This window comes from Furipterus horrens, unplaced genomic scaffold (assembly GCF_987537825.1).
Source record: "Furipterus horrens unplaced genomic scaffold, mFurHor1.1.pri manual_scaffold_17, whole genome shotgun sequence".
NCBI lineage: Eukaryota > Metazoa > Chordata > Mammalia > Chiroptera > Furipteridae > Furipterus > Furipterus horrens.
The window spans coordinates 63,983,749-64,003,804 of NW_028327187.1; the positions used below are offsets into that span (position 1 = coordinate 63,983,749).

Genomic DNA, 20,056 nt, shown 5'->3' on the forward strand with positions numbered 1-20,056 from the left:
AATAAGGGAGGTAATGAATAATAACCCATTGAATAAAATAAGAAACCATTAGTTGATAGCAATAATAGAGCCAGGCAGCCAGACAGCCATATAGACAAAGACAGAGAGGATAACAGGCAGAGAGAATGTCTACTAATAAACCTGGAGGGAATGATGGATTTAGAATCATCAATTGATACTAAATACAAAGTAAGGGGATGGATGAGAAACAAGATATTTGCATGGTCTTAAAATGTCTCCCCAAAGTTTCCATATTAGTTGTGAGAGGAAAATAGCAATTATATAGTAGAGAAAACAGCTGATATATTGATCAGTTGGTCAAAATTAACCTCGTCAGTAAAGGGCAATTAGAAAATGCATGCCTTTGGATGTGCTTCCCTGAAACAGATTCAATACAACCCTTGTAGCATGTAGAGAGGTCTCACTTGACTCTAATTATGAGGAAACATCAGAGAAACCTAAATTGAAGTACATTGTATTAAAAAACAGAACTGCATTTTTTTATAATTTATTTTTTATTGTTCTATCAGAATTACATTTTTTTAATGTCAATATCATGAAAACAAAGGCTCAGGAAATGTTTCAGATTAGAGACTAAAGAGACATTACAACTAAATATAATACATGAGATTGGATTAAATTGTGTACAAGAGGGGGGGAAATGCTGTAACATAAATGAGTCAACAGACAAAAGTAGAATATGGACCATAGGTTAGAGAAGATATTTTATCAATATTAAATTTTCTGAATTATATAACTGTACTTTGCTTATGTAAAAAAATTTTCTGTTTTTCAGAAAAACACACAAACAGTGAAGGGTTCATGAGGCATAATCTCTAATAGTTAAGAAAAATATTTAAATAAATGTATGTATGTGTGTGTGTATAGAGAGATGTAGAAAAAGACAGTCATAGACAGAGAATAACATGTGTCAAATTATTAAATATTAGTGAAGTGTGAAGGTAATTAAAGAGCAATCAGAGATCTTCTGACTAGCATGGAATGCGACCTCATGGAGACTGACATCTTGGAGTTGTTGGAAGATTTAGGTTACAAGGTCTATTGTTAGAATATGGCACTCTGTCTCAGGCAGTCTCTGCTGGAGCCAGTTCCCCTGAGTTTACCAAACTCTGTGCTTGGCTGGTGCTCTGTAAACTGGAGGAGAATGTGCAAGCAACTAATGGCCCAAATTAAGCTGAAGAATTCCAGCTTGAGGTGAGTGGGCAACTAGAGGACATGAACTGTCCATATCTTTCACTGACATCTGGAGATGTGACTGAGTGCCTTCTTGTTCAGAAGAACTGCCTCTTTTTGCTCACATACCTCATCTCAGCACTAGAAACCACCAGAATGCTCTGTGTGAATACTCCTCCAAAAAAGCTCAAGAAGGAGGCAGTAGTGAGGTCTTTCAAGAGTTGAAAGGAGTATGTATTGCTCTAGGAATATCCAAACCTCAAGCCAATATAACTATGTTCCAATTCTTCAGCAGGATTGAAAAATAATTACAGGAAACATTAGCAAAAGTTTTACCTAATTATTGAAGAAGTCAATGAGATCAGTCCACTGGGAAAATATAGAAGCAATTAACCAAGCTGTAGCCAATTAATATGAAGTTTGGAGAAAGCTGCTAATAAAATGTTTGGATATACTGTCCAGTCTTTTGGGTGGTCTGACTGAGCTAAGAGTCAAACAGAGAAATTAGCAAAGGTTTAACAACCAAGACTTTCAGTCTTATCTCCTAAAGGTACTACTTCTTGTTGCCCATCTTTTGGCTGCAAGACAAGACTTCTCAAAGATTTTAAGGACAAATAGTGGCTCTGTAAGAGAAAAGACTGCTTGTGCCATCAATAATATGTTGATGGGCAGGGTGTCTGACAGATATGTTAGACCCAATGAAATTGAGCCTCTACCCCCAGAGATGCCACCATGGCAGAAAAGGCAAGATGGCTCTCATCAGAAAACAGGGGGCTGAGTAGGAGGGAGAGGTAATTATGAACATTCCTTATACGGAGAACAAGGTCATAAACAAGGAGTAGGAAGAGGTGAATGTGGTGGTTATGACCACAGTGGTTGAGGAAGAGGAAGAGGAAATAAGCACCAAAGAGATTGGACAGATGGAGGGAGTGGAGGAGGAGGTGGCTATCAAGATGGTAGTTATTGAGATATGGGCTTCCAGTCAGGTGGCTATCATGGTGGCCATAGTGGTGGCTATCAAGTCAGTGGTTATAATGGCTTCCAAACATCGACTTACACATGAGGTTCCTACCAAGATGGTGGATACCAGCAGAACATTAGAGACCAAGATGGTGGGCACCATGGTGATCGAGGCAGTGGTCTCAGGGAGAGGTACTTGGGGAGGAGGGAGTGGATGCAGAGGCCATGGAGGAGGTTAGGGAGGAAGGGGGGTCAGAATTATCACCAAGGTGGACAATTTGAACAGCACTTCCAAGAGAGAGGTTATCAGTATAATCACTTTGGATTTGGACAGGGAAGACATACTAGTTGAAGCTACAAAACCTTACATTTTGCTAGAGCTCAGGTAATAGAAACTAAGTTTCAAAACCCTGAGTCTATTGTGGATTCTGAATGTGAGACCACAGGTGTGAAGCAGATTCCTGCTTGACACAAGCATTTGTATGTCTTCATTCAATTCTGTTTTTCTTAAGTACAGTTTATTGATTATGTTATTATGGTTGTCCCTATTTTTTCCCCATTGCCCTCCTCTGCCCAGTACCTCCCTTCCCTCCAGCAATCCCCCCTCCCTTAGTTCATGTCCATGGGTCATGCATATAGGTTCCTTGGCTTCTCCGTTTACTTTACTATTCTTAATATCTCCCTATTTTCTACTTACCAGTTATGCTTCTTTGTTTCTGCACCTTTCCCTCCATTCTCCCCCTTCCCCTTCCCCATTGATAACCTCTCATATGATCTCCATATCTGTGGTTCTGTTTCTGTTCTAGTTGTTTGCTTAGTTTGTTTTTGTTTCTTTAGATTCATTTGTGAATAGCTGTGACTTTGTTGTCATTTTACTGTTCATGGTTTTGATATCCCTCTCTTTCTTAAATGTGTCTTTTTAACATTTTATATAATAAGGGCTTGGTGATGATGAACTCCTTTAGCTTCACCTTGTCTTGGAAGCACTTTATCTGCCCTTCCATTCTAAATGATAGCTTTGCTGGAAAGAGTAATCTTGGTTGTAGGTCCTTATTCTTGTCACTTTGGATACTTCTTGCCAGTCCCTTCTTGACTGCAAAGTTTCTTTTGAGAAATAAGCTGACAATTATGGGAACTCCTTTTTGAGTAACTCTTCTTTTCTCTTGGTGCTTTTAAGATTCTCTCTTTATCTTTAACCTTTGGCATTTTAATTATTATATGTCTTTGTGTGAATGGACCTCTTTGGGTCTAGCTTGTTTGGGACTCTCTGTGCTTCCTGGACTTGTATGTCTATTTTCTTTGACAAATTAAGGTATTTTTAAAGTTGTCTCAGAGGTTCCTAAGCCTCTCTTTGTTTTTTTGAATTCTTGTTTCTTCATTCTGTACTAGTTGACTATTTATTTATTCCTTATGTTCCAAATCATTGATTTCAACCCTGGTTTCCTTCCTTCAACCATTGGTTTCATGTGGATTTTTCTTAATTTCACTTAGTATAGCCTTCACTTCTTCCCTTATGCATTTGCCATACTCAGTCATTTCTGTGAGCATCATCATCACTAGTGTTTTGAACTCTGTGTCTGTTAGGTTGGTTATTTCCTCATCACTTAGTTGTCCTTCTGGAGCCGTGATTTCCTCCTTTTTTGAGCCATACTCCTCTGTCCACTCAACCTGACAGACTCCTGGGTTTGCCTCTGTGTATTAGGTAGAGCTGCCGCACCTGTTATGGTGTGAGGGGTGAAGCCTTAGGTATTTGTCAGCGCAGGGCAACCCGTTTCACCATGCTGTGGTGTTGTATGTGAGGGAAGGGTCAGAGAGGAAAAAATACTGCTTGCTCAGCACTTTCCACTCTTCCAGTCACCTCACCCTCTTCCTGTACGTGACTGGTTCCCCTCTAGTTGTTGTTCTGGTGATGGTTGCCAGAGTGGATGGGTTTGTGTATAGTCCAGGACTGTGGGGGTCCTTTAAATGGACTCTCCTGAGAGACAGGGAATTTCATCCACCACCCCAATCCCCATTGGTTTTCACAGGCAGAAGCAAGGTAATTAAAATTACATTTAATTGACCAGTAGACTAATTCCACAGTCAGGATATGCATACTTTTTTGAAGAAATTACTTGAAAAGTAGTGTTCATGCTTTCATATCGTTTTGAAAGTGAATATTCTCCTAGTCTTTTTAGATATACAACTAGGAAGCCTTCCTCATATTAACAACCCATTTATATGTGTTTTCCTTGTACTATTCTAATGTCTATTTCCCAAGCACTGTTTCTGTCCTGATTGGCTTTTTATTTGGGGAGGTTATACCATATTTGCTTCATGATAGAATGTTTAGGTCAGTTCCTATTAAATGAGCTCTTCTGCAGATAACACATTCAGTAACTTTATCCTCTTGATGAAATATTATACCACAAGCTGAAGTCTAAAAAACTTGAACATGGCCAAAATCCATCAAGATTATAAAGGCAAACTAAGTTGTGAATACACATACACACACACACACAGATATACACACATATATGCATATATGTATATATATATATGCATTTAATTAAGTATAGCAACTCAAAATGACCTTCATTTATTCAAAATGAATTCCTCCTTCAACCTTATTTGTACTTGAAATCTGCTAGAAGAAACAGAAAACTTAAATTTGTTTTATGCAGGAGTTAATACCACTGGTTCAGCAAATACAAGTTAATTTGCTTTGGGCAGGAGATTTTTTGTAATGGAAGAAATGCACTACAGAGAAAGAGGACAGATTTTTGCTTATTGCAGGAGGCCCTTTATTATTGCTGTAGAAAACAAAAGCCTGGCTGGGTTGATGTTTTACATTCTCCTTTACTGAAATCTACATGATACTTCTTGCTGGGTTTTTGTATACTTACATTGTCAAGCTGTGAAAGAAAATGGCTACAGGTGTGCTTTGTGTGAAAGGTGAGCGATAAAGTATCTGTAGTTCAAAGAAAAAAAAGAAGCCTTCTTATATTGTCCTTGAAACTTTCCTGTCAGTTGGACATTATTTCAAAATAAAAATTTTTGAAAATTGACTGGTGGTGATATTCATCCTAATTTTAAATGATAAATAGAATATCTTTAAAACTTTCTTGCCCAGGAAAATAATTTATTGGGAAATACTTTTTACTTAAATGTGTTTTTCTTTGCAGTGAAAAGAATGATGATGTGAAATATGTGGAACACTGAAAACAGCAACCCACTTTGAAGCAACCCTTTAAAAGCTAACATAAAAATTCCTACTCAGTCAGAGGATGTAAACCACAGCATTTTTTCTTACATGCACACACAAAATCTAAGTGTATATCATGCTGTTAACTTTTTTCTCTCAGCTAAAGTCACCACCTGGCTAAACTCTATTAATATTTTCCCTGTAGAATAGCAAGCAAAGCAGTGGACTAGTGAGCCAAGAATATCTGAGTTCAAGTCCTGGTTCTGTCATTTACTAGTCACATAGGTGTAACTCTAACTTCAGCTTTTCCCTCAATATGATGGGGATGATGATAGATTCAGGAGCACATAAGCTCTCTGCAGATGCACCTGTTATGTTAGTAAGTGTTGTACGTGCTAATGTACTTGCCTTTCTGTTTAAACCAGCCATCCATTAGGGTGGAGGTTGTCTATAAGAATTACATATTCTTAAAAAGAATTTGACAAGCTGCTTTCAAGAATAATAAATTATTAACAGTCAGTTGCAAGAAATTCTAGCTTGTGCATATTAGGGCCATTTTGCTTCTTGAGTCTAAAATTCTCCAACTAATCATAGTGTAGCTCTAGAGAGTGACAACATAGGAAACAAATCTCATTTACCCTCCAGATCTTTCCTGTGTACTATTGGGACATAATTCTTTCATTTACTAACAAATACATTCTTTTTCTCCCTGTTAGCTCTGTTGAACCCATCTTCCTATGAGAGAGTGGAACTGAATTTATTCTGCCTTCAGCAGCAATAATTTCATCAGTTAGATTATGACTGCTAAATTTTTATTCCCAGGATATGACAAGATAGAGTGACAACTTCCAGACTGCTGACTAGCTATTTTCAGACCTGAAGATTTGTGGCACAATGACTTGTACATCAAGACTTGTGTAAATATATCTGATACCCAAACAAAAATTTATCATTTTATCTATTGAGTCTTGTTCTCATTAAAATGATAATGTCCTCTAATTATTTTTCATCTTCTCTTCACATTTATGAAACAAGCGGCATTAACTACAAAAGAGAAAATGAAATGTAGTCAGAAAACAGAAGATATGCGCAGCACTTTATACCCTTGCAATTCACTAAAAATATTTTTTTGCATCTTCAATCTCATAGATAATTTTCCACCAAAATCTTTGTCCTTGATAGTTTTCTTTAGTGTAATCAATAGAGTTTTATGGCAGGGTAAAGCATGACACAATATTAAGTAGCAAGCTGGGGAAATGTGAGCTGTGTTTCCAATTTCTAGCCTCAGTCTTTAAGGTCAATCATCTGTAAAATGTGACTAAGTATACACAGAATATTATGCAAAAATTTATGAGCATGTGCAATGTGATATTGTAATTGGGGGTTTGGGCTGGATTGCTTGGCAGAAGAGAGTGGGGAACCCAGGAGCAGCATGAGAGGCTATACCCCCAGCGGGGACTGTATTGACAGTCGGGTAGCATGGCATGATGGAAGGAAATACTATCCTACATGCTGTGGCGATGCAGACGATTTGGGCCAGGCTATATAAAGTGGAGAGCATAGAAATGCCTCTTTTTTTGTTCTTACCTCTTTCCCAGTCACTCTGGTCTAGAGTTCCTGGGCTGACAGGCCCTGGAGACTGTGTGGTCGGGTATGTTCCCAGTGCCCCTCCTCCAGGGCTGCATAGCCCTGCCTGATCAGTAGCACAGCAGGCACTTGGCTGGTTGAGCAGAAGGAGAGGAAGTCCAGGCTTGTGGGCCCTGGAAGCAGTGTGCCCAGGTGACAATCCCTGTGCCCCTCCCCTGCATGAGAAGCTGCAGTGGCGCTGGTGACTGGAGTTGCATCATGCAAGTCCTGCCTGGCCAAGCACACAGACACACCAAAAGGCAGCAGCCAGAGAAAAATAGCAGCATGCTATGAGCAGGAAAACCAGACAGACAGACTCCAAAAGATGCCCAAAGCCAGACAGTGACTGGAAATACCTGCATTTCTTGAAGGATAGCACTTTGGGGTGGGAGAAGAGGTTTCTGATATAACCTTGAACTGAGCTGGCAGAGGCTGGCAGGGTGATTTTGAGAGTCTTCAGGAAATGGGCTTTTGAGGCAGAAACCTGCCACAATTTCAAACAGTATAGCCTTTGGATAAAAGATTCCTTCGGCATTGGCTTTTTAAGTACCCTGGTAGGTGGAAAGGAAATGATTATGGGAAGGAAACAAGGTCTGGGACGGGGGAAGGATCACCTGAGTTTTGGGGCTACAAACCAGGATCCAGGGAAGGACGGGCCAAGTTCGGTGAAGGCCATTACTTTGGGACCACTGTTTGTAAGATTGGTTGGAAAAAAAACTTGCTTATGAGCATTTGCTGGAATAATGGAGTGCAAGTTTTGTTTATATGTTTTCAGGTTGCCTGAATTCTTCTGGTCATGGGGTTGTGCCTGCTGTGAATTCAGGTCAATATGGGCTATTCTGTGTTGGTTCCTGGAGTGAGCCCACTGGGTAGAATTTTAACAGACTGGAGTGTGTGTAGCTATTATCCAAAGTCTAAGGAGGTATTGGTTTATTATTGTAACACTGTGTGGCCTATGTGTGTTTTGGATGGTGGGGAAAGGTGGCCTATAGATGGTTCCCTAGATTACTGTACTATTAAGCAATTGGAACAGTATGGCCCACAGTTACACAAATGGGATGAAATTCATTATATTAAGGCATTTATTTCATTGCATAATAGGGTTTTTCCAGAGACAGAGGTCTTCTTGATTATGCAGAGAAGGAAAGGGGCCTCAAAACCTCTTCCTGACAGTAAGACACAAGAGGAAATGGAGAATAAGGAAATAAGCCTCATTAATGCCCAGAACCCAGGGGACACAGAGTTAGTAGCAGGAGGGCCTCCTCCATCACCACCCCCACCAGTAGGTACCCCTGAAATAGGATCCAGAAAGCCAATGGCCCCAGCCCTGTATGATGAAAAATGGGTCTCTCCCTAAAAGACCCATCAGAGCACCCAATTTAGCCAGGGAGCCTCCCAATCCAGAGCAAGACAGTTCCCTTCGAGGAGATATCTTACAGGTGGAGTAACACAGGAAGGTCAGCCCACTGGCTACTATTGGGGTCATACTCTGTTTTCTACTTCAGACTTACTGAATTGGAAGAATTCCAAATCCTCATATAGTGAGGACCCTCAGAGAATGGCAGACCTTATTGCCTCAGTTTTTGCCACTCATCATCCAAACTGGGCAGATGTTCAGGCTCTCCTAAATATCTTGTTAACTATGGATGATAGACAGCTGGTTATAAGTAGGGCTAATGAAAAGGCCCAATATCTCCACCATGAAAATCCTGACAGGACCCCCAACTCAGATGGGGCAATTCCCTTGACAGAGCCTGACTGGGACCCGAATAGATGAGACCTAACCTTCCTGGAACACAGCAGAAGGTGCATATTGGAAGGGCCTAAGAAAAAGACACCTAAGCAAAATAGCCTGAATATGGTACAGGCTCTTCAACAAAAACCAAATGAAGACCCTTCTGAATTCTTAGAAAGGATTTATTAGGCCTATAGAAAACACACTGATGCTGACCTGCAGGCGTAAGAAAATGTGTGGATGATGAACATAACTTTAATTGGGCAAAATGGCCTGGATATTAGAAAGAAGGCCCAGAGTTTAGATGGAGCATTGGAAATGAATCCCTCTCAGCTGGTTGACCTAACCTTTAAAGCCTACAAAACCCTGGAAGCAAGGAATATACATCAGGCCACAATGTTCTTAAAAACAGGGTGGCAAGACCAGAGGTGGAGGTGGGACACTAAAGGGGAAAGGAGAGGCCTCTTAGGTGTTAAACAACATGGTTATTGCAAGGAAGAGGGCCATTGGAGAAAGGAGTGCCCAAAGGGAAAATAGAGATGAAAGCCCTCATTAAAAAATGCTGAAAAGGAGAGGGGAGTCTGATAACAAATTAGGGGGCCCAGGAACTCTTCTGGACATCTCCTGACCTACTGAATATCACTATTTTTCCACAGAAGCCCCAAGTACAGTTAACTGTGAACAAGCTAGTTGATTTCCATGTAGACACAGGAGCTATGTACTCAGTGCTGAATACAAATTAATCAAGAGAACTTTGGATGCAGTAATAGATACTGGAGTGACTGGACAATTACAAAAACATGCATTCCTTCAACCTCTAGAATGCCAGCTTAGGGGTCAAAAAGTTACAGTTTTCTCTACATGCCAGACTGCCCTATTCCACTGCTGGACCAAGATTTACTTTGAAAATTGCAAGTACAAATAACTTCTTTCTCCTGAAAAGTGGCAACTATATGTAGAGGTCCTGCTGGAACATGCTCTCCAGCTCTAGTTGCTCCTGACTTACCCAGAAGGTCCTGGAGGTGAACTTTTCCCATCTGAGATCTATGAACAGATTGATCAAACTGTATGGGTAAAATTATTAATATCCAACCCACAAAAATGAACCTAAAAGAAGAAGTGTGAACCCCATGGAAGAAAAAGTACCCCCTTAAAAAAGAAGGTTTGGAGGGGAATCAGCCAATATTACAAAAATTCTTAAAACTGGGACTAATTCGGTCATGCCAGCCTCCCTACAACACTCCCATTTTGCCAGTCAAAAAGCCTCACTCTAATGATTATCAATTTGTACAGGATTTTAGGGCCATAAATGACATTGTCCAGAATATTCATCTTACAGTGCCCAACCACTACACTCTGTTGACCATAGTGCTTGGAGATAGTAAATGGTTTTCAGTCCTAGACTTGAAGGATGTCTTTTTCTGCATCCCAGTAGATGAACAGGCTCAGCTACTGTTTGCCTTTGAATGGCAGAACCCAGAAACAAAAGCCATGATTCAATACTGCTGGACTGTGCTGCCACAAGGATTTAAGAATTCCCCAATTATATTTGGGGAGGGATATTCAATTGAAATCAGGAGATCTTTTGCAATAGGTAGATGATGTATTGATAGCTAGCAATACCTATGAGGCCTGTTTGCACAACATCAGAGTCCTAAATCATTTGGCAAAGATGATATATAAGGTATCACCTCACAAGGCTCAGATTTGCAAACAGAAAGTGGCATACCTTGTATTTCAACCAAAACAGGGCACCATGAGCTTGGTGGTGGAGAGAAAGCAAGCCATTGCTAAAACACAAATCACAGAAAACCAAAGGCAGCTTCATGGGTTCTTAGGAGTTACAGGGTTCTGCTAAATTTGGATTCCAAAGTTTGGACTTATAACAAAACCACTGGATGAGTAATCCCTTAAAAGGCCTGGACCCTGAAACTTTCAAGTAGACAAGAGATAGGTAGCGTTTGACACCTTGAAGGAAACCTAGTTTATTCTACTACACTAGGATTTCCCAATCTACGGAAAACTTTCAAATTGTACATTCATGAAAGGCAGGGAATTAGACTGGGTTTACTAGCCCAGACTCTGGGAAACACCCTCAGACCCATAGCCTATCTCTCAAAGTTGGATCACATGAAAAAAGGATGGCCACCATGTCTTTGATCAGTGCCAGCTACCTGTGACATCTTACAGGATACTGAGAATACTTTGGGATAGCCTACTGCGGTGTTCGTACCATACCAGATCCTATCTCTAATGAAACAGAAAAGAGGGTATTGGCTGATGGTAGGGCACATGGGGCAGAAACACCAGGCCATTCCATTGGACAACCCAAACATTACCTTACAGATTACCACAACCTTGAACCTGCTCCCAGACACAGAGGGAGACTCAGCCCTCAAGCATGACTGCTTAGAAATCATTGACCAAGTTTATTCTAGAAGACCAGATTTTCTGGATCAGTTGTTGGCAGCACTAGACTGGGAGATATATTCAGACAGAGGTAACTTCATGGATAACAGCCAATGATGAGTCGGGTAAGTGATAGTCACCATAGACAAGGTAATAAAAGCCCAAGCCCTTGAGCCAGGAACCTCAGCACAAAAGGCTGAGTTGATAGCCCTCATAAGAGCCTTAGTACTTTCCCAGGGAAAGAAGGTTAATATCTACATGGACTAGAAATATATCTTTATGGTAGTCCATGACCATCAACAATACAGAAAGAGAGAGGGCTTTTAACCTCAGGAGACAAGGATGTCAAACATGCAGAAGAGATTTTACAATTGCTAAAGGCAGTGAATCTACCAAACCAGATTGCCATAATACACTGCCCAGGACACCAAAGGGACAGTTCCCAAATGAGCCAGGGAAATCAAACTGTTGATAAAGTGGCAAGACAAACAGCCAGAGGGCCGCCATACCTAGAGGTTTTGATCCCCTGCTTGGACTTGTCAAAATTTAAACCCCATTACACAGAATGAGACAAGAAATAAGCCCATGTGTGGGAATTCACTAACACTGGTACTAATTCCATATAGAAGCACTAGTGTAACCCATCCTCAGACACCTATATGATAGGACCAATTATGGAAGGGATGCTTTGATGGATCTCACTAGGTCACATGTGAAAGGCCTTCATTTGCAAAGGACCATTCAGAGGCTCACCCAAACCTGCCAGATATGTGCCAAAACAATCCTAAGACAGAACACACCCCAGCAGAAAAGGGAGTACAATATAAATGGTTATGCCTATTTGAGGACTGGCAAGTAGAATTTACACAAGTGCCTAAAACCAGAGGGAATTTCAAATTTTTACTAGGTTTTGTGTACACTTTTTCTGGATGAATAGAGGCATACCTCACTAGAACTGGGAAGGCAACTGAGGTAGCAAAACTTTTACTTAAAGAAATAATTCCTAAGTTTGGAATTCCTCTCATCATTCAGAGCAATAATAGACCACTGTTCACTTCAGAGATCTCCCAGAAGCTTGGACAAGCACTATAAATACAGTGGAAGTTATGTTCATCTCAGAGACCTCAATCTACAGGAAAGGCTGAGAAAGTAAATCAACAATAAAGAAGACCTTGGCAAAAACAGACCAGGCAACACATTTGAAATGGGACCACGCACTCCCCATTGCCTTGCTCCAGATTAACCTAGCACTCAGAAGTGTGCTTAAGTTAATCCCTTTTGAAATAGTTTATGGAATACCCTTCCAAATTTTGGTTTTGGGAGTGGCCCCTTAGATTTGGATCATGAGTCAAAAATTAAGCAATACGTGCATCATTTAGGACAAACTAACCATTTTGCACAAGTTTGCTTATTGAAGGTCCACCTAACCATCTTACAAGCCCTTACACCCATTCAAGCTGGGGGACCAAATCTTACTAAAAACCTGGAAGACTCAAGGCCCCAAACAGCACCTAGCTGAGAAATGGACTGGTCCCTGTGATGTCCTACTGAGAATGCACTCTTCCCTGAAGGTCATGGCAATCAAGCCTTGATCCACCACACACAGACAAAATGGGCACCACCTAAGAAAGACTCAAACCCTGTTGCTGTTCTTGATGCTGAAAGGGAAAGCTGGACCTGAACTCCAGAAAGAGATTTGAAATTTCTCTTTTGGAAGAAGACAGCAGACCCCAATGCAAAGTGACAATGTTCCTTTTACTTTATTTATGTGTTTACAAATCTAGGTACTTTTAGCTACTTGGTACTGAGTGTGCCTATGCTCTCATTTACCTGGATGTTTACACAGTATAGGCCTCACTTAAGAAACCCATCTGCATTGCTGCCTCCTGAGACTCAATGGTTTAGATGTACTAGATTGTCGACTTGGTGAAGTATGGGGCAACATAGCAGCTTCACTTTCTAACTGTTTTCCTTTTCTGCCTTAATGGTTGAGACAGAAAGGGTGCAGAAATGTTAAAGGGGGGAATATCAGAGTATTACCCTCAGCCAAATTTGAGGTAAGTGTAGCAGGCAATAGGGCTTTCGAGAGGTGTGAAATGCCTTGTACACCTTCCTACAATTAAGCCACCCTTGCATAATCAGGGACACTGTAAAATAAGTTCCTACCTTTGTCATTTGGTTGTCATGGTTCTGATTGTGCTTTCTAACCCTCTTGACAAATTTGTTAGCTCCAGAATACAAGGTTGCCAACTTTTCCAACAATGCCATCCTTTGGACATTGCACACACCACTTTCCAGGGGCAACCAACTGGCATGGACTTTTCGAGATTCTTTTCCCTCATGTAAAGGCTCCCCTCCACTCCAGGTCCCTTTTTTTTTTTTTTAGGAATCGCTGCACCGAGGAATAGGTAGGACTATGCCCTTGGCCAGCAGGGAGTAGCTATAGAAGAACAAGACTTTCACTCATTTGTCTTTGTAATATTGCAAAGGCCAGAGGTGTTAAAGGAGGGAGTGTAATGGGCAGGGGTCTTGCCAGATCCATGGGCAGAGGGGATCAAGGACCCCAGGAGCAGTGCGAGAGGCTACATCTCCTTGAAGATGGGAAAGGGATTGGGAAGCACTGAGAACTATGCTTGAGCAGTTGCCCCAGCAACTGGGCAGTGCAACATGATAGAGAAAAATGCCGTCCTACAAGCTACCTTCACGCAGAGGATTTTAAGCTGGACTATGTAAAGTGGAGAGCATGGAATTGCCTTTTTTAATTCTCTTCTCTTTCCTGGCAGCCATGGGCCTGAGTTCCTGGGCCATCAGGCCCTGGAGAGCACATGGTCTATGAACATTCCCAGTGCCCCTCCCAGAGTGCTGCATGGGCCTGCCTGACCAGGAGCACAGCAGGCACTGGGATGGTAGGGCAGATGGGGAGGAAGCCTGAACCAATAGACCTGGGAAGCTGCATAGCCAGGCAAACATCCCTGCACCTCTCTCCAATATGGGTAGTTACAGCAGCACTGGTGACTGGAGCTGCAGTGTGGGCCCTGCCAGGCCAGGCACACAAACACACACCAGAGGGTGATGGCCAGAGGTAGTGGGCAGTGTGCCATGGGTAAGACATCTGGAGTACAGACTCCAAAAGATGCCTGAAGCCAGACAGCAATTGAAAATCAGGTAAGCCACATGCATTTCTTAAACAATAGTACTTTTGGGGTAGGAGAAGAGGTTCCTGGCATATCTTTGAACAGAGGGTGGCAGGGTGGTTTTCTTTGGGTGTCTTGGAGGAAACTGATGGTCTTTGAATAAAAGATTCCTTTCTCTTTCCACCAAACCCCGCCTCCAGAGTTTTTGCCTATTGGCAGTGAGTGATAGAACCCACTGGTTGTTCAGTTACAATATGAGTTCAAAATGATAATAAATGTGCCCTCTAAGGTTCTTGACTAGAAGGAAAACTGCTTGATTCAGAAGGCCCAAGGTTCAGCCTAAATTAACTAGTAGATATGAAAGTGATACTCCTCAAAATGTACCAAAGTTGTTATAGGATACTTTACCTGGTATGAGAATTAGAAAGTGTATTAGTGTTCTACTGTTGTTGCAACAAATTACCAGAAAATTATTAGCTTAAACAATATAAATGCTAAAATTATATTTGTTGTGATACACAACCAATAATAGGTACAGATAGAATCGTGAAATGAGTACAGTCCATTATTCAAATAAAAGACAAATCTTTTAAAGCCTAGAATCTTGTGATCTAATGAATAACACAAATAAACTAGATATAGGGTATTTATACACACATAAATACAAAATCGTTATAGAGCCACATCAGCTGTAACTTTAGGCAGAACTAATTAACTGAGATCCTGTTTCACAGCAGCAGAGACATAGAGAAATCTGTTCCTTTCACTGGGCAGAACAATAGCTGATCAGTTTGATTTAAAGTTGAAGTCAGAAAGGATACTGCAGCCACAGGCAGAGGAAAGGCTCTGTAAAAGTAACATCTACATCCACAATCACAATTTCATGGTTTGTGGGAAGAAGCTTGGGTACATACATATATATTAATACCTTCCCTATACACTATGAAGTCTGGGGTGTTCTTCAGTCTGCACATCCTTCTGATCTGGTAGATAAGAATGATGGATTCAAACCAGAGACTATTACTAAATGAAAACATGAGGAAAAGGAAGAAGCCAACATCTCAGAATTTCTCTCCCTGAATGACCAGTATGGCTGGGCTAGCCATTCAGTTCTTATACTTCTTACTGACACATTGTCTGAACTTTTCTTGCCAAGGAACCTCAGAGTTTGTAGGAGCTGTCAAATCAGCTCTATCACTAGCATTGATCAAGTTGTTCCATACACACCAGGTTGTAGCAGAAAACTGCTTGCCATCATGATGCAGTACTCAAGGATCAGGGGACTTCATATGTGAGTTATAACAAGGGATGTGCTATGACAGAAGTTTGGTTCATGCTCAAGTTTGTATTTGAATGTTGTAGCTATTTCGCCTGGGAAGAAGACAGGAATATTATACATTTGGCTTCTTTAAATATTGTGCCTCCCCCCAAAAAATAAAAATAAATATTGTGCCCCAGAAGTGCCTATTCTGCTGATACCACTCAGCCACATTGAAGGCTTTGCCTGCACGGCAGTGATAAATTAACATTGTATTTTGCTTATAGAAAAAAAATGAAAAAATTGGGAGCAGGACACAGTGTAACTCTTCAGGTGTTAGAAATAACATACATCCCTGGCTGGTGTGGCTCAGTGGATTGAGCACTGACTTGTGAATCAAAGGGTCACCAGTTTGATTCCCAATCAGGGCACATGCCTGGGTTGCAGACCATGTCCCCATTTGGGGGCACACAAGAGGCAACCACACCTTGATGTTTCTCTTTCTTTCTCCTTCCCTTCCCCTCTCTCTAGAAGTAAATAAATAAAATATTTTTTAAAAAAGAAATAACATACAGAGGTGTTTATCCTTACTTGATATAAAAACCACATGTCTATTGAACTGTAGTTTTGTAAATAACTGGTCAATTCAGTCCAACAACTGGTCAGTGACTATTCAATTCCAAGTGGGTAAAGCCTTGGTTCTTTCTAACAATCTGTTATTTTAGGTATTTGAAAGGCAACCTTTCTCCCCAAGATATATTTCTATGTAATTTTTCTAATATGTAGTATTTGTAGTATACTCTGTATATTCTTGATAGTTCTTGATGGTCTATATTTTGTACTCCCTTCACAAAAATATGTTAATTTTTTCATATACTCAAATAACAGTAGAGAAGGTCATCTATTCTTTTTCTCTGCTATTTCCTCCCCTGTCATTTCTACTATTGTCTAGCATGTGATACTAGCTGCAAAAGACTGAAATAATTTTGAAGACATGGGTGATTTTCTGACCCTTTCAAAATGTATTAAACTTCTCAGTAACTAAAACAAACATTTGAATCAAAATGTCAGAAATGTAGCCTACAAGCACATCCATACATGTCCCAAATGTCACCATCCTCTACAGGATTAGTAGGTTGCACCCTCTTGGTAACAATTTTTCAATATATATGAAAAATAAACCAGTGTACTCCTCATTCAAAACTCTCATGTTAAAAAGTGAGGATAGGCTGTGGCCTGAGCAATAAACAGTGAAACATTATTTATTAGCTGTTTTCTATTGTAAGGAAAGCATACAGCAGAGAAATGTCTAAGAAAATTGTTCAAGGCAAGAAAGCCATATCTGAATGAAGTCAAAACTACTTATCCCTTGGAAGTGTTGCTTCAGTGACCAGTTAGAAAAATGAACCCTTTTCCCCTTTTCCCAGAATATGAGTAGTCTTGGGGTTATCCATATAGTTTTCTGATGACAGCCTTAGAAATTAAACAGACTATTCCTCAACGATTTTTAAAGAAGAGAGTGATAGTTCTCTGTCATACTCCAAAAACAAATGCATTTTAGTCATTCAATGAAGACCATACAATACTTATGAAATTGCAAGGGAAAACAGTAGTCCTGCCAAGAATAGTAAATGCCAAGCCTCTCTATAATTCTTTTTTTCTGAGTACTAGACGTGTTGGTAGATATGTGTATTCAGGACCCTGATAATACACAAATGAATGCATTTAACCTTTGGGCCAGATGAGCTGTATGGAATTGTGATGTCAGCCATGGAAGATGTCAGCACAAATTAGGCTGGTATCCATCAACTATTAGACTTACTAGCTGGTAGGAAATGTATTACCATCCAGTTAAGTGACTTTCTAAAAGGGAAAAGAATGAGAAAATTTTATTTCAGTGAGGCACTGTTTTTAGAAAGTGTATTTCATGAAACACAAAATTATCAAGATAGGAGAGATTTATAGAGATGATTTAGACAAAGTTGCTCAATTTACAAATTGATAAACTGAGACTCAGCTAAGGTAACTGCTTTCTTCCAGGAAGGTGCATAGAAAAGCAAAGACCTACCTTACCAGTGTTGTATCTACACATGTTTAGGCAGAACTGCTTGCACCCAGCTTTTTGATGCTTTTCCAGAATTTCCTCCACTGGAGACCTCATAATTCCTATTTACAAAAAAAAATATTCCCTGACATTTCAACTTAGAGCATTTCAGGAGGAAAGCAGAGTGGATATTGTAAGCAATAGTGATTTAAAAAAAACAAACAAAAAACCTAGGGTCAAATCAGGGGTGATTCAAATTTTCTTATGACTTAAACCAATGAATCAAGGTGTGCTCTTCCCATTGGAGTATAGTGCTGTAATCATCTCCCTTCTGTCTCTTATAAAGCATATTTTGCTCAATAGCAATATTCTCATTTAATAGCCCAGTGGTGAATTAACAGAATACTAAATTAAAGGGATTTCATCTGCAATACTACTAATTATTTCTTCATCATGGAAGAATGCCACACTTTGTCTTTTTTTAAAGTATATTTTATTGATTATGTTGATACAGTAGTTTCAATTTTTTCCCCTTTGCTCCCCTCTGCCCAGTAACCCCCTTCCCTCCAGCAATCACATCCCCCTTAGTTCATGTCCATGAGTCATGCATATAAGTTCGTTGGCTATATATCCCTTTTGCTATAATATTCTTAACTTCCCCTGTCTATTTTGTACCAACCAATTATGCTTCTTAGTCCCTACACCATAACCCCATTTCTTTCTCTCCCTGCTCCAGGCTGATAACCCTCCAAATGATCACCATACCTATGATTCTGTTCCTATTTTTGTTTGCTTAGTTAAATTTTGTTTTTACTTTTTAGATTCAGTTGTTGATAGTTGTGAGTTTGTTGTCATTTTAGTGTTCATAGTTTTGATTTTTTTCTTAAGTAAGTCCCTTTGACATTTCATATAATAATGGCTTGGTGATGATGAGCTCCTTTAGCTTCACCTTGTCTGGGAAGCACTTCATCTGCCCTTCCATTCCAAATGATAGCTTTGCTGGATAGAGTAATTCTGGTTGCAGGCTGACTTTCATCACATTAAATACTACTTGCCAGTCCCTTCCTGCCTGCAAAGTGCCCTCTGAGAAATCAGCTGATAGTCTGATAGGCACCCCCCTGTAGGCAACTCTCTGCCTCTCTCTTGCTGCCACCAGAATTCTCTCTTTATCTTTCACCTTTGATATTTCAATCATGATGCGTCCTGGTGTGGTCCCCTCTGAGTCCAGCTTGCCCAGGACCCTCTGTGCTTCCCGGACCTGTATGTTCATCTCCTTCGCAAAATTTGGGAAGTTTTCCTCATTTTTTTTCAATTCTTGCTTCCTCATTCTGCACTGGTTGACTGTTTTTTTCTTCCTTATATTCCAAATCATTGATTTGAACCCCAGTTTCCTTCCCTTCACCATTGGTTTCGTGTGGGTTTTCCTTCATTTCACTTACCATAGCCTTCAGTTCTTGTCTTATATATTTGCCATACTTAAGCATATCTGTCAAGCCTGTGAGCATCTTTATCACCAGTGTTTTGTATTCTGCATCTGTTAAGTTGTCTATCTCCTCATCTGTTAGGTTGACTATCTCCTCATCGCTTAGTTCTCCCACTGGAACCTTGATCCTTTCCCGCTTTTGGGCCATACTTCTCTGTCTCCTCATTCTGACAGGCTCCTGTGTTTGTTTGCTTCCAAGTCCCAGGTAGAGCTGTCACTCCTGTTATGTTGTAATGGGTGGAACCTTAGGTATTCATCAGTACAGGGCGACATGTTTCACCACGTGTGGTGCTGTATTTGGGGGAGGGGTCTTAGAGGGAATAATGCCGCCTGCCCAACAGTTGCCCCTTTTCCCGGCACCCACTTCTCCCACTTCTGCACTGGACTGGAGCCCTTCTAGCTGCTGCCCTGGCCATTGTTCCCAGAGTGGGTGGGTCTGCGGACATTCTAGGACCATGGGGACCCTTTAAACAAGCGGACTCTGCTGAGAGGCTGGCAGTATCTGCCTCCACTCCAACCCCCACTTGTCTGCACAGTCAGACGCAATAAGGCTTGATTTTCCCCCATGCTGGGACCATGAGCTACAAGGTCCTGTGAGGAGCTGGGAATGCTCCCCAGGTTTCCCTCCTGACTTTTTAAAATGTGTGACTGCCCTGTCTGCCGGCCTGCCACTGCTGCCGATGCTACCGCCACCACACTGCCTCCTCTCCGCCCTGGCTCTGCCCTTCCTATCTGTCTGGATGAGTATTTCTTCTTTATATCTTTGTTTGTTGGACTTCCATGCAGTTTGATTTTCTGGAACTTCTGATTGTCTCTAGTTCTGAGGTAGTTGTATTCCTTCTTAGTTGTAGAGGGAGACGCAGTGTGTCTGTCTATGCCTCCATCTTGGCCGGAAGTCCCCTTAGTCTTATTTAAAGCTATATGTCCCATTCTGCTTTTACACTCAATACTACTGAACTAACATTTGGAGGAGAAACAGCCTTCCTATGGCAAGAAATACCCTTTTTCGCCATGGAAAGAATACTTCAT

General features: G+C 40.8%; 1 pseudogene; it reads left to right on the top strand.

The window, feature by feature from the left end:
* Nucleotides 1-997: 997 nt before the first annotated feature.
* On the top strand, nt 998-2,506 carry LOC149991132 (protein FAM98A pseudogene; annotated as a pseudogene).
* The last annotated feature ends 17,550 nt before the right edge of the window (nt 2,507-20,056 follow it).